The 19,881-nt window shown below is 30.5% G+C and overlaps 1 protein-coding gene across 2 annotated transcripts in view; it reads left to right on the plus strand.

Moving 5' to 3' along the window:
* The window catches only part of LOC143198310 (uncharacterized), a 170,488-nt gene that overhangs the window by 37,629 nt on the left and 112,978 nt on the right, over nucleotides 1-19,881 (plus strand). Inside the window, exon 1 of one of the 2 annotated variants that reach the window (XM_076407447.1) lies at nucleotides 12,457-12,486. The exons of the other annotated variant lie outside the window; for it this stretch is intronic. The gene's annotated coding sequence lies outside the window, so the exon portion shown is untranslated. Of the gene's footprint in view, nucleotides 1-12,456; nucleotides 12,487-19,881 lie in introns of those variants that run through there. 2 annotated transcript variants of the gene reach the window in all.

Consider the following 19,881-nt stretch of genomic DNA (forward strand, 5'->3'; position numbering starts at 1 on the left):
CGAAAATTCGCGGGCCTAACAATTACATGGCGCTATTTTTGTTGCATTCACTAGTTTTTCGTTTAGTACTAACCTTGAAGAGAAATCTGTTAAAATGTTATGATATTCTACTCATAACTTTTTGAGTTATCATGCCAAAAGTGACACTACTTTTGTCTTTTTCAAAATCATGGATCACAAACAATTTCCTGTTTTCGTTTTACGCTGCTTTATATTTTATGGGCAAAATACCATTACATCGTAAAAATATCAAAAGAAGCGTATTAGGTTTCTATTGCATGAGCATTTGACTATGAGAAAGCTCTGTTACCCAAAAACAAAAACGTGTTGATGATTCTGTGTAGTGTTTGGCCATGTTTAAAATATTATTTTATTCATCCGTCGAAGATGACCAAGCTGTTCATTTACCAATATGATTTTTGAATAGCGCTAGACCTCAAACTTTCAAAGCAATCCCTAAAAACGTGCATATTGGTGAGAACTCACTGAGTATATCGAAAGTCAGCTATCATGATTTTGTTAAGAGTATATTCTGATCCAGAAGTATCCAATCCAATTTTTTAAGTATATTTTGAGGTGAAATAAGCAAAAGCAAACAATATTTTACACAAGAAATTAAAAAGATAAATTTAAAAAGACCCTACTTTTGTTATTTTCAAAACAATGGATCAAAAACAATTTCCTGTTTTCATTTTAGACTGCTTCTTTATGGGCAAAATACCATTCAAACGAAGCAATGGCTTGAAAAGTATTTCAAAGTCCCGCTCCATTAGAAACATCAATAAAATGTTGGTTTGCTGACTTCAAACGTGGTCGTACAGACACCGATGACCCAGTGGACGTACAAATTGATGGTAGCACCAGAAAACACAAAAACGTCTATTAAAATAATTGCAAAACTGGATAAATTGGACTTCAAATTGTTCCCACGTCTATCGTATTGTCTCTGTAACTACTGGCTGTTCGGAGACCTAAAAAAATTTAAGAAAACACACTTCACCTATTTTAGGCGAAAGATAAATCGTTCTTGTGGTCTTGTATCGTTTTCAAGTGGTCTTGAAATGTTAAAGCTGCGCTGGAATGATTGTGTCACGCGTGATTGAGTTTACGATGATGAATAAAGTCAATTTTAAAACGAAAAAAATCGCATTTTCTTTGTTACACCCGGGACTTTTCAGTTCATGTGTTAGACCATAGGAGAATCTATAAAGAACGCTTGAACGTATTTCAAATAATTCGTTTTCGAGGAACTTGAGATATTATGTCAAAAGCATCGAAAAAATGTTGTTTCGATAAAAGTACGTCTACAATTCGTTTTTAGACTAAAACAAAAAGTTAAGTTTTTTGACTAAAACAACTGTATCTCCACAAATAATTTAAGTTTTCAAAAATCCTCTTAAAGGTACATTCTTGTGGGGTTAAGATTTGGAGAGATGAAAAAAAAGCCCCTCAGGTTAACACTAGTGAAATGAACCGGATAAAAATATACGAATTATTGCAAACGAAATAACCAGAAGAGCAACAATTATAAACGGAAAAAGAAGAACTGATGCATTGCAATGTATAACATCGAACGCTGACATTCTCCAGCTCGATAATTACTGATCTTGATATTTGTTCATACGTGATTGTTACATAGTAGTTCCAATACAACCATAAAGATCACGATCACAATGTTACCATCAAATAGGAACAACCTTGAGCCCATAAAAAACGTTATAATAAATTAATTACTGTTATGCAACAACACACAAAAACCAGCAGTTATTTCTAATTTCAAATATTGTATTCCTTGTATTGTTAAATTATTTTTTAGTAGCGAACGACAATGAGGTGAAAATTACGATGTAGTTTTTTAATTTTTTTCCGATATTATTTATTCTAGTAAAATGCAGCGTATACTTTATTCTATTTATCTGCAGAAAATAATTATACTGAGTAGGTATTTAGTTATTATTAATAAACGGAAAGCAATTTTAGTTTGTACCTAGTTTACTAATAAAATGCAGTTATCATTTATTATACCGACTACTATAAATTATTTTTAACCATCAGGTTTTTATCAGTTTTTGTGTAATTTCTTCAACTTAATGTGGTTATAATTATGATTTATATGATGAAAAATATTTTTCAAATGTACAGGGTGAGCATAAAACAGGGTCATAAGAAAGTTTATTCTTTCAAATTTTAAATATTAATGTTATGACAATGTACATGAGTAATTATAATAACATTTTTGAACCTATATAGGATAAAAGAAATAACACCTGACACATACCTAATATTTATTGATTAATAAAATGTTGAGCCAACATTTACTTTTTTATAAAAATGTGGCAAAAGTCCCACTACCATTTTGTGTGTCTGTTGTGTAGAAGACCAAATTTTATTATGGATAAACATACGCCACAAGAACGAACAGAAATAGTGCCGATATTTATTGAAAATAATCGTTCCATTATTACCACTCAGAGGAAATTGCGTCAAAAATGTCATAATCGTCCATTGCCTCACAAAACTACAATTTATCGTTTACATGCGAATTTTCGACAGTACGGTACGACAGCAGACAACGCTGAAAATGTGTTTTTGGCGCGCAGTAGTGTTGCACAGTCTACAGAAACATTAATTCGGAAGTGTAGTTCCCAGTTACACATTTCTGCACGCAGTTTAAGGCCCATTTTGAAAACTTACTTGAAAATGTTCCCGTACAAAATTCAATTAGTCCAAGAATTGCTACCGAAAGATCCTGATCAACGAGTTCAGTACAATAAGGCAATTCTAAGGCTGTCAGGTGAAATTGAATATTTTTCGTCTAAATTGATAATGAGGAATGAAGCCCATTTTCTTCTCATTGGCGATGTCAATGTTGCAGTTACTGTTGCTGTTGAACGGTACCAAGAGACGATTCGAAATTTTCTTGTGCCTGAAATGGAAGAGCAAGGAATAGAGGACATGTTTAACGTGGTCTTCGAACCACCGTCCTCAGCATTAAGCCAACGGACTGTGACCAACAAGACATCCCGTCTTACCCTGGTTACTGGCGTGATTATGTTACCTAAAAAGACATTTACAATCACAAACATAAAAAACATCCATGCCTCAGCAGGATTCGAATCCACGACTATCGCAACAGTACCTAATTACTCTTAAAATAACTGAATTTCTTCGTAGAATAGCGTTTAATTAGTTTTAAATGGGATGTTATCCAATTATTGTACTAAAATAACCGTCTATTTCTTCAGCGATATTGGAGGTAGAAATCTAGCCCTCACTCTTTGCTCTAAAATTGTTCATAACTGTTCAATTATGCTGAAGTCTGATGATTTTTGAAACTGATGAGGGAAGATTTTTGATGCTTTTTTCATGCTCCTCAAACCAAGACTAAACATTTTGTTTATATATGTTATCACAGTTAGTCATAGCAAAAATGTTTTAATTGAGGATGTCGACATGTCCAGTCTTAGTAACAATGAACAATGATGTGAGGGAGCACCAACTGAATATCACGATATTACTGTCCGTACTATAATGAAACCGTCCCCATGCTTGACTGTAGGAAACAGGTAGTCCGTATATTCTTTAGAGGTTCTGCCCAGCCATGAAGATAATACCATTTTATCCAAATATTTTGTTTTAAATATGTTTTAAAATTATTGAATAATTCTTGAAGAGGAATCTACTTTTTATGTTATTGCCAAGAGAGCACATGAGAGTCCATGGTGACCAGTTAGTGATCAGTCACTGCTTCTCGAAATAACACTGACGTTAGAAATTCAATTAATGCCTACAAAAGTATGTATTGTGCGTTTCTCCTTAGATCCACATTTTGCCAATAGTATTTCTTAACGATTATTAATACTATAAATTCTTGGCTTAAATTGATTGTTTAGAGTTGTTATATATGGCTCGATCAATGGAGGCAGGATGAAATGAAACAGTGGTGGTTTACATGGTGTGACTGTTATTTATTGGAAGTTATACAAAAAAGGTGAAATTACAAAACGATAAAAGGGATAGCAGCGGTGTTACCTGAAGAGGGGGCTTGGGCCATCGATGGTGGAACGTCTGAACTGAACGATAGTCAGACACTGAACGAATGAAAGTACCCTTCAATAATCCTCCAGATAAACGTCCCCAGATATTCGTTATCGTGTACTAGTTGGCGCTGCTGGCACCGTGTTCAACCTATGGGATTATATTTCTGGGTATTTTGTAGAGAGTTATTGCATGATGTAAAATTCGACATGCCCCAAGGTCGCTACAATTGGAATGTTAAACATATCTGTCAATATTTTCAGGTGTAGTTTCGATAAATTTATCAAGAAACCAACATATGCCCAACCCTATAAAATTTGTTTTGGCAATTAAAATAGGACTAAATGACATACTAATTCATGCAAATGTCACTGCTAAACGACGCCTATCTAAGCATATATTAAAACCAATATAACTTCATAAATAGGTCAATGTAGGTCAATTTTCTTTCAAGACATTGAATCACCATAATTTATACTCAGGTAAGACTTATCGGACTATTAAAATATCCACTACCCATATTCCATCGACAACACAATCTATTTCTCTAATTAATAGTGGTTATTTTATTGACCTGATAAGACAAGATAAAAATGTGGGTTACATGATGTAAGATAAATGCTACAATACGACACATACACGCGCGCAATCGTATGATTTGGTGGTATCGTTTAAATTAGCAGCCGGTTCTGTTCTACGGCCTGTCCATTTGTTTTTGTTCGCTGAACACGAGTAATCACCCACATGACCTACAGCAGCGTAAAAACGCTGATTTCAATGTCCTAATAATTAGGCTGACCCCGTGACATTTACGCGGATCGATGTCTTTAAGAACTTATTAATGACCAGGTATTGTTTTTTTAGAGCAGCAGCGAAAACAACGACTGTGGTGATAATTTATTTTCACTTGGAATAGGTCATTGTTAATAGGCGTTAGTCTATATAACCTTATCACTCTAATTTGAATGCTTTAGAAGGATCATATCACCAGCTAAGTTCAAAACATACGCCATTGATTCTGACGTTGAACGAAAATATAATAAGAAAAGAAAGAAACCCAACGTTAACAAACAAGAGAATAGACTGGGAAGGATTTGCTGAAGAACTGAACAAACGAATTCAACTAAGGATCTCTCAAGAGAACTGAACAATTAAATTTTGAAGCAGAAAAATTCGTAGTAGATATTCAACAAGCTGCTTGGAGTAATACTCCAGAAATTACAGCACAATAAAAGGAATTAATTATCTAAAATGAGTGAAGGAAACGGTAGCTGAAAAACGAAAATTACGAAAAAAATTACAACAAAATAGAACACCTGATAATAAAAATAGTTTAAACAACATAACCCAAACACTGGAAAGGGAAATACTGGAAACTAAAAACAAAACCAAAAATGACTATTGAAAGTAATGGGCCGGACATAGAAGCTGTAAATTCGATGATTGCATTAGTCACGCCGAAAGAGCTAACCAAAATTATTAAAACTGACATTAACCACAATAAATCACCAGGCTACGATTTAATAACAGGATAATTACTGCTAGAACTACCAAAAAAGGGAATTATAAAACTCACTAACTTGATCAATATAACATTACTGTTGCGATAGCCGTGTGCTCGAATCCTGCTGGGGCATGGTCCTAAATTTATGTTTGTGATTGTTTAAAATATGTGATTATCCTAGGGTGTAAAATCCGACAAGGAAAATAATCCCTGCCACGCTAGTAAGCAGGCTGGGTAAGACCGGATGTCTTCTGGGATGATTTTTAAAGTTGGTCACTCAGCAGTAGTCGGTAGGCTTAATACTGAGGACCGTGGTTCGGAGCCCACGTTAAACTGTAGGCCCAGTCCAGATAAACCCATAGTTGGTAAAAGGAGACTTTAAAATATATTTTAAAAAAATGTTGGAGAAATATTTGAATAATTAAAATTAAATTGACATTTCACTATAAGTTTTGCGTTTTATTGTTTCTCATAATATGGCATAATAATAACATACTACAGTAAATACATTATAATGAACGAAGATCACTTAGTAAAATATCAATTGTAGTATAAAATATAACTCATAACTGGCCAAGACAACGTAGTGATCCTTCTAGTACCACGTAGTTTTGTTTTAAATCAAGTTCAAGGTATCCGTCATAGTTGTTGTTGTTGACAACATGCTAGTTGATAGATTTAATGCCAAAATGATTGGAAACCTATGTTAACCTATGTTAAGTTATAAAAAGTATCTAAAATATTATTTAAAATAATACATACGACCTTTCAATGTAATTCGAAAGACCATTTATTTACATTTTCCATGTGTTTCTACAAAAAGAACCAATGACTAAGCTTAAAATCGAAAACAAAAGAAGAAAAAACGATCGCAAATACATTAGTGAAAGTTTAAATGAATAATACATGAATTTAATTACATGGAGAAAAAAACTGCTAAATGTATAAGTTCAAATGAGCTGAATAATTTCAAGATCAAATTGGGATACGCTTGTTGTACGCGAAAATAGAAAAGCAAAACAACTAAGTAATTAGAAGGAAATACACGTTGTCATTTGAAAATCGTACAGTGTTCATGACTTAAAACTCAGGTCTTGGAGATTGAAACCTTGGAGATTATTAGATAGGATTTCAATAGGATTTACTTTTTTGGTTTATTTCTTTCGCTGCAATTTCTTTCTTGTGTATTTAATGCAGTTAAAAGTTATTTAACATATGTTCGCCGATTTCTACGTCAATTATGAACCGATTTTCAAAATTATTTTTTTATTCGAAAGAGTGTCCTTTCGAGATGATCCCATTGAAGCCAAGTTAGGACTAAAAGGGGGGAATGGGAGAAATCGAGGGAAAACCTCTAATTTCATACGTACAATGTTTTCACATATTTTTTATCTAAAATAATCACATATTTGTGTAAAATGTTATTGCTGAACTGAGATGACCAAAAATCAGAAGTAGTTAAGTGTTTTACCATTCAGTTTGCTTACCATATCATATGAACAGTCGTAGAAATATGGTAGCCAACTCATTCAATGGTGTAGTAATTAGAACGTTAAGCTTACACGCAGATGTCGCGGGTTCAATTCACATAAGAGCAGAAACTTTCTTTTTTCTAGTTGGTTGAAACATTTGTTAAATCACCTAAACTCTAGACGCGGGCTCCAGTGCCTGAAACATTCCTCATTTTCAATTATTGTTTCTTTATTCCTATTTTTCCTCATTCGGGCTGTACTTATACTTGAGCTATCAATTGTAATACTTAATAAAATAACGAAAATAAGCTTAATTTATTAAGTATTTTTTTTTACAAAAAAAAACTGAACCGACAAAAAATAAATAGGGAACTCACTAAAATGTAAAAAATAATCAACAACTTAGACTTTTAACACAAAAAAATGTTTTAAAATAAAATGTGTACGCAATAATCGTTGTAAAAACTAAATAAAGATCAGTTTTATGTCGGTGCCGAGCCCTCAAATAATACAAAAATAATAATATAAATTTATATCATAAACACGAAACTAAAAATGAACAAAACAAATCTAATTTAATATAACGGGGCACGGTGCCGACTTTGAACTGATTTTTATTTAGTTATTACTAACATTACTACGTACATATTTTATTTTAAAAAGTTTCTTTTTGTGTTAAAAGTCTAAGTTTGATTATTTTTGACATTTCAGTGAGTTCCTTATTTATTTCTTGTAGTCGGTTCAATTTTTTTTGTAAAAATATTTTATGGTTCAAATGTTTCTCCCGTTCGACAAAGGATAAAATTATCTGATATAAAACTCCATATATTTAGATTAGACATCTGTCAATGCGATATCCTTGAAATGATAGCGATTTAACATTAGTATGCTATATATTTTTTCCTTTCATTCTTTAAACATTTTAGGTAATTTGCGTGATTTTTTTTTAATTTTTGGGGATAGGTGATTGATGAACATCAGTTACTTGTAGACATATAAAGCTGACTTAAATAAGTATAAATATGTAAATAAAAATTAGAAGTTTTTGAGTTGAACATAAAAAATAATATAGTAATAATTTCTCTTGGCAGAAAGACTAAAAGTAATTTTTCTCCTTGGCATCATACTACTAGCTGTTGCAAAACTGAATGTACTTAAGCCGTACTTACTATAGTTATAAACACAGATTATTTTGACAAATACCGGAAAGACGTACAAAAGTATTAATTTTGCTATTACTAATAATTTCGTTCTCTAACCATCTAAAAGTAGTTATAATAATAAAAGGTGCTACTTTTTATACTATATTGAACTTTTATTTATCTTTCAATTAGCAGTACAAAGTAATTGATATATAGGGAGTCTTCTGGTCTATTTTATTTGATTCTACAAATCAGGTATACAACATATTTTAGACCGAGGATGCAATATAATCAATTAATATTGATTATAACTTGATTATGTGCAAATAATATTAAATATACACTTCTCTATGAACTGCACACAAAAAATGGTATTTGAAATAAAATAACTAGGTAAAAATATGTACCAATCAGATATTCCCGAAGGTTATAGTATAGAAATTCGCCACGAAACAGATCTCAAAGATCGTCTCTATATTCAAATCCTTTTTCGAATTTCTATCCAAAGCATTCTTAAATATTTGTTAGATAACTATTGACGTATATTGTGTAATTTTCGAGATATTTTGGCTTTATACTATTTTTTTATCCTTTTCTCAAAGCTCTATTAGCTTACATTACCTACTCATTCTACAAGATCAAGTTAAAAAATAATTAGAAACATATTCGTAATAATTAGCTATATATAACCTAGTATTACATTTTTTATTACAACCCATTTATATAGGAGAATCCCGGTGTGCATTTGTATGTATACGGCTAACCACTTAAAAACAAATTGGTTTACACCATTTTACGATTCATCTCACAACAAATGAAAACAGTGACCAACAAATTACGTATCGTTCTCCATTTTCAGATTAAATCCTTCATTAAACAGTAGTCTGAACAATTCTCGCATGTCTAACAAAAACACACATATATAAATATAGAACAGTTCATCGTTAGAATATAAATCGAAAAGAAAATTTCAGATTTATAATAATTTCAACGTGCTTGTTTAATTGAGTTGTTGTTTTATTAGTTTGAATTCACAAATTTCATAAAAAAATCTTATTACGTGTCAAACAATCTGATTAAGAACGATATCCCCATAGAACCCATAACGAGTGTTATTCGGAGTGTTAGTACGAAGCGAAGTACTCTGAAAGACTCTTAGTGTATCCCAATACACTCGCCAAACAGTTAAATGTGCGCGATGACAGTAAAGTGCGTAGGCTCATATGCAAACTGCCATACGAACTGATTAATAGACACACAGAGTGAGATTTAATTATCTCTAGAATAAGCTATATAAGAATTGTTTTTAGAATAAGTTATAGAATATAGAATTTAAGAAGTCTCTACATTTTTCTCCTTATGGGGCGACATTGCAGTAAATATTTATTTAATGAGATAATATCTCGTAATATTAGTAAAGCCTTGTTAATAAGTTCTTATTGTAAGAATAAATAATAATTCATCGAGGAATATTGTTTAGTCCTAAGTCACTATAAAAACAAATTTCCATTAGAATAGTTCGGTTTTCAATAACTAGCTTTCACTACCCTAACACTATTCTCTGATTTGAAATTAATACACACTCTACACCAGCTCAAAAGTTGTTGGTTTGAGCTACGATTGTCAGATCTGCGTTGTTGGACCTGGATTAACTCCTAACTAAAAATCCTAAACTGATTGGGTTAGACATGAAACAGATTTATCATCCTTACAGCGTGTGTCATAGACATTTTTGTTATACATTTAAACTTTCCTCTAAGTACTTATGAACAAGTGATGACGAAAATAATACCACGAGCCCAGAATATGTACAAATGAAAGTGGATTAAAATCAAAATGATATAGAAGGTAAATTGAAGAAGTCAGTCACATTTCTGTTAATAATTGTTACCATTAATTTCTAAACTGTCTTTATTTGTAGGTATCATCGACATTTGAAGAAACTCAAGAAGGTAATGGTACAGTTTGTATTATTTCAGCCAGTATCCCCCTTTCTGCTCATTCTTATCGTTAATTACTTGACCTATTACTTCAGTCCAAATGTTCCTATAAGAACAAAGTTCAGTCCAGATGTTACAATAAGAGAGCAAACAAAGTTTTACGTTGTACCATAATGTACATCTCAGGGTATTTAGTAAAACTTTGAAAAAAGAAATTAAGTGTGACATACAATTATGAATAAATCAGTAAACCTACAAATTGAGACTGATTAGATAGAGGCAAGACAATATCTCGTGCCCCAGACTCAAACAAAATTGTTTTATTATACTATCAGTAGGTCTTTGAGATATGTCTTATTTTATTGAACGATTTTGCCACGTCTATAATATAACAATTTTTTGTCAAATGTAAAAAAAAGTAATTTTAAAACACTTCAATTGTAAATTCCATAATGATATTTCAGATAAAATATTAAAAATAATAACAAGGTGTGCGATATGGTTTTGAGTAAAACAGCTGAATACAATATTAAGAGGGAAAGACTCAAAGTTTGCTTTCAATATAAGAAAAAAAAGACAGAACTCTGGTTGATCGTATTAAATTTATGACACTAAACAAATTTAAAAAAAAGACGGCAGAGATAATTTTGATTTGCAATGCACGAAGGTTTTTTGCTTAGGGTTTTATATATTATATAATTTACATTATATATTTATATTTATTGTTATAGATTATATTTATATTTATTTATTTTTACAGATTATATTTTTATTTATTTATTTTTAAATATTATATTTATGTTTAATTGAACTTTATTTAATAAATTTATTTCAGAAAAAAAAAAGTTTTTGATTTAAATTTCATTGGTCAATTAAACATGACGTCAATGCTGTCACGTGCCAAACATTACTAATGAGCCAATCAAATGTCTTCACAATAAAATATTTTTCTTACAGATGTCTATAATAGACATTTAAATTGACCAATAAAATTACTTGAATGACCCATTATTGCGCCCTCTGGAGGTTGGGCAAAGCAAAACTTTGCGCCAGAGTCCCCTATTGATTTGCATCTCTATTACTCTATGTATATGATCAATAAGTATCTGTTTATGGCTTTTGTTCAGTTATTTAATGGCCTATTTTAATAACACTTTGTTCAGTAACCGTAGAACTACGTATGCTATCTATAATCGCCTAAGGACATTTTTCTACAGAAAAGCTATATTGTACCTTAACAAGGTATTATTTTTCCTTATATATTTTTCTAAATTTGTATCTAAAATGCCCAATGTGGTTCTCAGTTATCTTGCTGTATTAACCTATGGTATCTCCAAAGATGTACTGATTTCTATTATTTGTTAAATTGCCTTGGAGATACTTAATCTCATTCAATTTGACAAGCCATTGTTTAATCCTACTGTTAATTTTGTTAACAAACTGTATTATGGCAACAGGTATTATGGCAATAGTATAAAGTATATATTATATTATATTATAGTAATACAATAATCAAATTAATTAGAATATTAAAGAAAAATAATGAAAGAGACACATTTATATAATATAATTTGTAATCTGTACCTCTATACACCAGAAAAGTTTAATTATTTGTATTTCCTCTTGCTTTAGACATTTAATTATCACCAGCAATTATTCAAAACTGCACTCAAATTTCACTCACCAACCTCGCCAAGTGTTTAAAAAAATTCTTTTCAGAAACACACAAAATTTCTTAAAAATTAATAAAATATGCGTCCGTTTCACCTAATTTGTCAAAGAAATGGTTAAAATAATCTTAGCAATGCCAGAAAATAAATTATTAAAGTTGGAAAAACGTTTATTAATATTTGAGGTATAGTGTGTAAATATATGTATTACACTGAATGAATATGACAGTTTTTAAATTAATAATTTTTTATGTTTTGTAACAATGCTATGACAGTACCAGTACTGTTGAAATACTCCGGTATCTAGTATTTAATAATCGAATGCCTTCGAGCAATAACAAAATAGTATTAATTGATTGTTGTTTTATAACGTGTTATGTCATAATTCAAGTGGTGTGTATTGAATATAATGTGTACGTTATATTGTGGGACGTGACAATATTTATGTTCTTCACGTCCGGGTACCGTATATTTATAACATATATACCTACATTTAATATATTATAGAATATGATTTTATTTGCGATATTTTCATTTTTATTACCATCATTGATAGTTTAAAGTGCTCATGAATAAAATAAAGACGGCACAAAATATAGCAATTACGCTATCGCCACATGTTTGTCGTGAATGAACAACTTTCAGTGAATTTATTTAGTAATTTTCTTTGAATCTAACAGGAAATTTAATACTAAAGAGTATTTAAATTTTTGACATAAGGTAAGGACTTAACAGGGAAAAGACTTAAGAATTTAAGGCATCTTGTTTTGCATAGTATATCATCAAAAAGATAAGTAGCGGTTTGGTTGGCGCAGTGGTAAAGGTGACAGGACGATCCACCTACTGTTGCGATAGTCGCGGGTTCGAATCCTGCTGGGACATGGTCGTAAATTTATATCTTTGATTGTTTAATATTTGTGATTTTCCTACGCAATAGTGTAAATTCCGACAAGAAAAATGATCTAAGTCACGCCAATAACCAGGCTGGGTAAAATTGGATGTCTTCTGTGATGATTTCGAAGTGGGTCACTCGCTAGCCGGTAGGCCTAATGCCGAGGACCGTGGTTCGGAGCCCACGTTAAACTGTAGACCCAGTCCAAATAAACCACTAGTTGGTAAAAAGAGACTTTAAAATATATTAAAAAAGATAAGCGTTGTAAATATCTTGAAATTATTACACTCAGAAATCAGGAGCAATCAAAGTAAAAATATAATAAGTAAAATTAAGTAAAATAAATAAAATTAAATAAGTAAATGTAAAAATCCTAGCGATGTTTCTTATCAATTCCTTACCAATATTTTTTTACAATAATGTATGTGCCAAAAAAAATATTAGTAATATTTTTTTACATATTTTAAAGTCTCCTATTACCAACTATGGGTTTATCTGGATTAGACCTACTATTTAACGTGGGCTCCAAATCACGGTCCTCAGCACTGAGCCTACCGACTGGCGAGTGACCAACTTAGAAGTCATCCCAGAAGACATCCTGGTCTTACACAGCCTGGTTAATGGCGTGACTGGGATCATTTTTATTGTTGGGTTTTACACTCTTGCCTAGGACATTCACAAATATTAAACAATCATAAACATAAATTTAGGACCATGCCCCAGCAGGATTCGAACCCGCGACTATCGCAACAGTAGGAGAACCATGCTGTTTCCTTTACCACTGCGCCACCAAGCCGGCAATAATATTTTAAATTTCTGCTTTATATTTTTGTACTCAATATTATCTTTAACTGTTGACATATTATGACAGAATTGATATTATGATGATAATTTTTATACATATCCCTTTTATATAGAAGGCGTTTCAAACCTAACGGAATATCATCACCGATTAAATGGTTTCAATTTTTTAAATGTCGAAATCATAACATACTTTCTCAAAATTAATAAATTAGTTTCTCAACAAGATTCTACCATCATAAATACGATTTTTATACAAAATGTTCGAGTTTTATGTTAACTCTGGTGGTACCGGTCTCGATTTTTCACTAATAAATATGTGTCTCGGGCAATTTCACAATTTTAACTGTTTTAGTCTTTTTTTATTTTATGAAATCATCGTGCTTACATAGGTGCGTATGATGATGATGCGGCAGTCACACCTATGCTGTGAAATATTTATTATCATTTAGAACGAAAGGTTTGGTCTGAAATTATTACAAAATCTTTAATATTGCTACTTTTTCAGAAAATTAATAACGTAACAATATAGATTAGAAATCTGATTAATTTCATCAATCTGTAATTATTATATATACAAGAAAATGAGATAATACAAATAACATACATATAATTATGAATGACGGCTTGATTGGCGCAGTGTTAAAGGCGACAGGACGGTCCACCTACTGTTGCGATAGTCGCAGGTTCGAATCGTGCCGGGGCATGGTCGTAAATTTATATTTGTGATTGTCCTAGACAAGGGTGTAAAATCCGACAAGGAAAATGAACCCAATCACCCCAGTAACCACGATGGGTAAGACCGGATGTTTTCTATGATGATTTTAAAGTTGGTCACTTGCCAGTCCGTAAGTTTAATGCCAAGGACCGCATTTCGAAGCCCACGTTAAACATTGGGTCCACTCCAGATAAACCCTCATTGGTAAAAAGGAGATCATTGTTTCTTTATTTCTATTTTTCCTCATACGGGCTGCGCCTTTACTTAGTCTACCCATTATAATATTAAATAAAATAACTGCGTAATTGATTGAGTAAATATATAACACTAAAAAGAGAGAAACAAAATGTTTTTAACAGAAAAATTGAAACGATTTCAAAAAATAAATAAGGAATACACTAAAAATTAAAAAATAATCAAACTTAGATGTACATATTTACGATTATTATGTACATATTTTATTTGAAAATGTTTTTTTTTTCTTAAAAATCTGAGTTTTTAATTTTCAGTGAATTTTTTATTTATTTTTTGAAGACGGTTTATTTTTTTGTTAAAAATATTGTATAAAATAAATGTATTAGAATACATGCAAAAACCTAGTGATAAAATAATATTAATAATACCTTTGTTATTAGTTTTGTCTAATATTGATAATGCCGGAATATTATGTGACACAATTTTGAGTATTGCGTAATTTCAAAAGAATGGATGTATATTACTATTAGAAAAAATAGCAAAGATTTTGCAATAAAAATATTATTTACTTTTAAATATATTCAATATTAAAAAGTTGAGTTTTTTTTGTCAAATCAATAAAAACTAACTTCCAATTACAAATTATGTGGAAATATTGACTAATTTATGATAATAGCAAGTGATCATGATGCTGATGAGACATAATAAAAAGTTTAACTTCTAAATTAATTGTTACCATATATTCAAGATCTGGATAAGACGGGATGAACGAAGCGCACATTAAGCTGTAAGTCGTGACCAGATAAACTCTAGGACTCTAAAACACAACAAAGGTAACAATGAATTCAATACAAATATAACCAAAACATTAAAAATAATCAATTAAATTTCAATGTTCATTGTATTTTCTAGTGATATTTTAAGTTTAATGATGTATAAATGATCGTTAATTAAATAAAATAAAAATAATACCACTAGCATAATAAGATCAATATATTCCAGGTTATAATGCATTTGTTGGAGTCTTTGGGTTATCTGTATTTTATTTTCTTTCTGTCCATCAGTCTTACTTACCTTCCATTAAAACGAAAATAATATATATTTCATACTATGTAGAAAGAGTATAAATTTTCCTGAGATTCGTAATCAAAAACAATCATCCTGTTAATTGTAAAACCCATAAATCAGCAGACTTACTTAATAACGGTATTAACTACCTTTAAGGTTAGTTTAATATTAGCAAAACCTTCATTCCTTCAAAACCTTCAAACCACAATTTGTTTTGAATAAAAAATAATGACATTAATATATAAGTATTTCTTATGCAAACATAATTAATCCGCGATAAGTACCGTTTTATTGTCATTTACTTAAAATTTTATGGCTATGATACCAAGAGCTATTTCCTTGACATTAGCCGTGTCCACAAAACAAACATAACCTTACGCACAAAATAATTAACGCTGATGGTTCCACGCATATTACGGGACATAAGGTCAACGTCGACCTCTTCACCATCTCTATCTGTTTTTACCGTTAACTTTCTCAAGATGTTGTTGAGCAATCGAGGAAACTCTTCCACCCCATTGACATTTCTCGACCCGTTAGTTTTTGGAAAAAACCTTGATATATAATTCAAAGGTTTTTTTTGTGTCACATCGATCCGAAATATTATGTTTAATTATGACGTGATGCCATACGTATTCTAATTATGTGTTTATTGTCAAGTTCATTAATAAATTTACGTGTTTTGTTGCTTTTATTTAGTTATTTGGTCTTGACACCTACGGAATAACCGTTGTTTTGCTTCATTTACATATTTATAAAAATAAACTTTTGGACTATTTATGGTTTATGATAAAATTGCATTTTGTGTTTATTACTTATAAAAATTAAGCTAGATTACCCAAACATAATTCAATTTTTGGATATCCATTCGGGATTCCAAATATAAGCAGTGTCTTCTTTAATATTTATCATTGCAAATTATAGAGAGCAATTGTACATCACTTTTTTCTATTTCTTAGAGGTAAATAACCCAAGCAATGCACCGATGCTGATGTTTATAACAAGCCGAAGTGTGTAACTTCCAACGGAGGTGATGTGGCTTCAATTAATTCAATATTTTCTCTAATCTGTTTGTAATTAACGCAATCTATCTATCAAGAAAAAATCCACCAGTTTTCTCAGACTGTTGCTAATATAAGGTTGAGCAAAATTCCTTATAGTTTTTTTTGCTGTGAAACTAAAGTATGTATATTTGACAATATAATTTATTAAGAATTTGTAGAAATGTGACTAATTTACGAACATATGTATTGCTACTGTAAAATGTAAGCATATGGTCTATATAATATAGTAGTACAAAAATTTAAGACAATTTATCTTAAAAATATTCTTAATTAACGTCTTTTTTTAATGTTTATTCCTTTAAAGTTCTTTTGCTAGAAAATTTCCGCGAAATTTAAATTCCTTTTGGTAGCTTGACCGATAGAGCTTCTTTTGTTAGATTTTGGTCATCTTTTTACCAAATAAAATTTATTTGGGCTGAACCTATTGCTTTACGTGTGCTCAAAACCACAGCTCTGGGCATTAAGCCTGCCAACAGAGGATTAGAGATTAACTTAGAGATCATCCCAGAAGATATCCGGCCTTACCCAGCCTGGCTACTGGCGTGATTAGGATGATTTTTCCCTATCGGTCCGATTTTCCTTATGGACAATCGCAGTTTGAAACAATCACAAACATACATTTACTACCATGTCTCAGGAGTATTCAAACCTCTACTATCCCAACAATAAGAGGATAGTCCTCGTTACCTTGTCCACTGCGCCAACCAATCCCAACCCACCAATATTACTTATCTTTTGTATATCTTCACATTATTCTACTGTCATTATTTTTCAGTTTTTAAATACTATATGATTTAAAATAATGAGCAAATGTTTCGAGGTGTTAGGGTATATTTCTTGCATATAGTGTAAATAGTTAACCATATTACCATAAACCATAATGTCCATAATCATATATAACCATAATACCATCTCTTTTACCGACTAAGGTTTACCTGGATTGGATTTGTAAATATATAATTTGTAACACTAAGTATTCACAAGAAACATTTCTATTAATGAAAACAACATAATTTAATAGCTCTATTCTTATTTGTTCAATACATCGCAATTGTGGATATTTATGAGTTGATTTGTTAATATTGTAATATTTAATTATCTTTGAACGCGCACAATTCTTGATGCCATTGGTTCTAAAAATATCTTGAATTACTTATTAGCAAATATTTATGATATGGATATTATGATATTTATTATATACAGGACGTTTTCCAAAATGGATTAACCCCTCAAGCCAAATTAAATAATAAATTCATTAACAATTTGATTCATTAACAACAAAGCACCTTTACAAAAAAGTTATCGTTTTTTAATTTTAATTTGCTGGATAGGCAGTGGTTTAGTTTCACAATATAATGTTTTATTGTTTTTCCAGACAAAATTGACACTGGTACTGGTACTTAATTTATATTTATATAATTCGTTTTCGTACTGAAAGCGAATTATTAGCAGGTCAAGCATTGCATATATACGTTAAAATGGGTAAATTTGCCATCTTCCAAATATAATAATATAAATAATAAAATAAAAGAAGCAAACAATAACAGTACTTTAAATAATATATCTAGTGAGGAAAGATAACAGAGACATACCCATGGAGACAGATATATAAGTCACATAATAATTCATAATATAGAGACAGAGCTCCTTATGTTTTGTAATGTTTTTTCTATTGCTATAATAATTATATGGATCACATTATTTCATATTACTTGCTTAATATTATCATTAATTAAATAATATGTTGATAAAATCGGATATCATTTACATAACTCACATCCGCCTGTTGAATATAAATGAGTGTTACGCTGTATGTTTCATTAGCGGTCATACTGTAACTATTTACTTAATAATAATAATGAGTATTAAATGTTTTAAACATTATTACATCGTCGCTTGTTTGTGGTTGACATACCTTTCTACCTTTACCATTGAAACTAAACCAAACATGAACTCTGCATTGACTATCAATTAACCGAAATCTGATTTTATTTGTTATTAATATTAATTAGTTTTATGGATTATTAATAAAATATTTATACCATAAAAATAGTTGTGTGAAACATTTTTTCAGTGTCTTTTTCTTATGAGTTTTTTTTTGCTATTCTATCTAGGTGATTTTTTATTTAATTTGTGATATCCGAGTTGCATTCAAATAAAACAACAGGTTTTATAAATTATTCATTGATATTTGAAAATGTGAACAACTTTATGGTTTTTCAATTAGATTGATTAAAAAGTTGTCCAATATGGTCTCCATTGATTAGGCCAAACTATTTAATTGAATAGTTTTTTGTCAGGAAGTCAAGGAATTTTATTTATAGAATATTGTAGGCCTAATGGCTGAATGAAATGAAGCCCAGAGCAATCACAAATATTAAACAATCACGAACATAAATGTACGACCATGCCCCAGAAGGATTCGGACCCGCGACTATCGCAACAGTAGGTGGACCGCCCTGTCGCCTATACCACAGCGCTAACCAGGCCGGCAATTTTCAACAGCGCTTAAAAGTCTTCTATTAATTTTTATTAGTTTATTATTCCTATATGCACGGAACAATAGCAACATTAAAAACTATTAAAGTATCATATGTAGTTAAAATAGTTTAAATCCATAGTAGTAACAACAAATTAATGTGTCCCTTTTCCAACAAGCTTATTTATATGGGAAACTATCCTAACAGGTTTAACAGAATTCGAAAACAAGCAGGGCAGATGATCCTCCTTTTTCCACAAGAACAAAATGTTGTTATTTCTTTCAACTTCCACATGCATAATATAAATGTTAAGGAATTGAATTTAAATTTAAAGAAATCTAAGATATTTGGTTTCTGAAAAATATAGGATAGTGGAAATAAACTTTTATTGGTGAAAAATGACAGTAATCAAAATGGAATCTAGTAACAGAGTATAACAACGAACTTTCTGTAAACATTTTGTTTTTATAACTTAATAAAAACTAATTAAGTAATTAAAATAAATTAATTAGTTTATAATAACTAATTGCAGATAAGTATATCTAAGGTTTAGTAAGTAAAAGCATAAAGAACCAACCAAATATCTTATATAGTAAATATGTAGTTACATATTGAGAATTACATACTACAAATAAAAATGGTTAATGGATTACAGTCGAATTTTCATCATATCTTAATTGTACAAATCTTCTCATATGACTATGACTATTACACGTCACTGCCATTTTAGTATTACAGACAAAGAATTTGTTTATTATCAGCATTATTTTCTTTATATCTACAAACTATGAAAAAATAATTAAGTGACATTTTAAAGGAAATTTGTTTTAAAAACTTGCATCTATTTGTGTTACATAACCTAAGTTTTATTATTTTTTGACCAATAGATAGAGTCAG

The sequence above is a fragment of the Rhynchophorus ferrugineus genome, unplaced genomic scaffold (assembly GCF_030347505.1).
Source record: "Rhynchophorus ferrugineus isolate W39M unplaced genomic scaffold, kcgeb_rfMv2 rfM6, whole genome shotgun sequence".
Taxonomy (NCBI): domain Eukaryota; kingdom Metazoa; phylum Arthropoda; class Insecta; order Coleoptera; family Curculionidae; genus Rhynchophorus; species Rhynchophorus ferrugineus.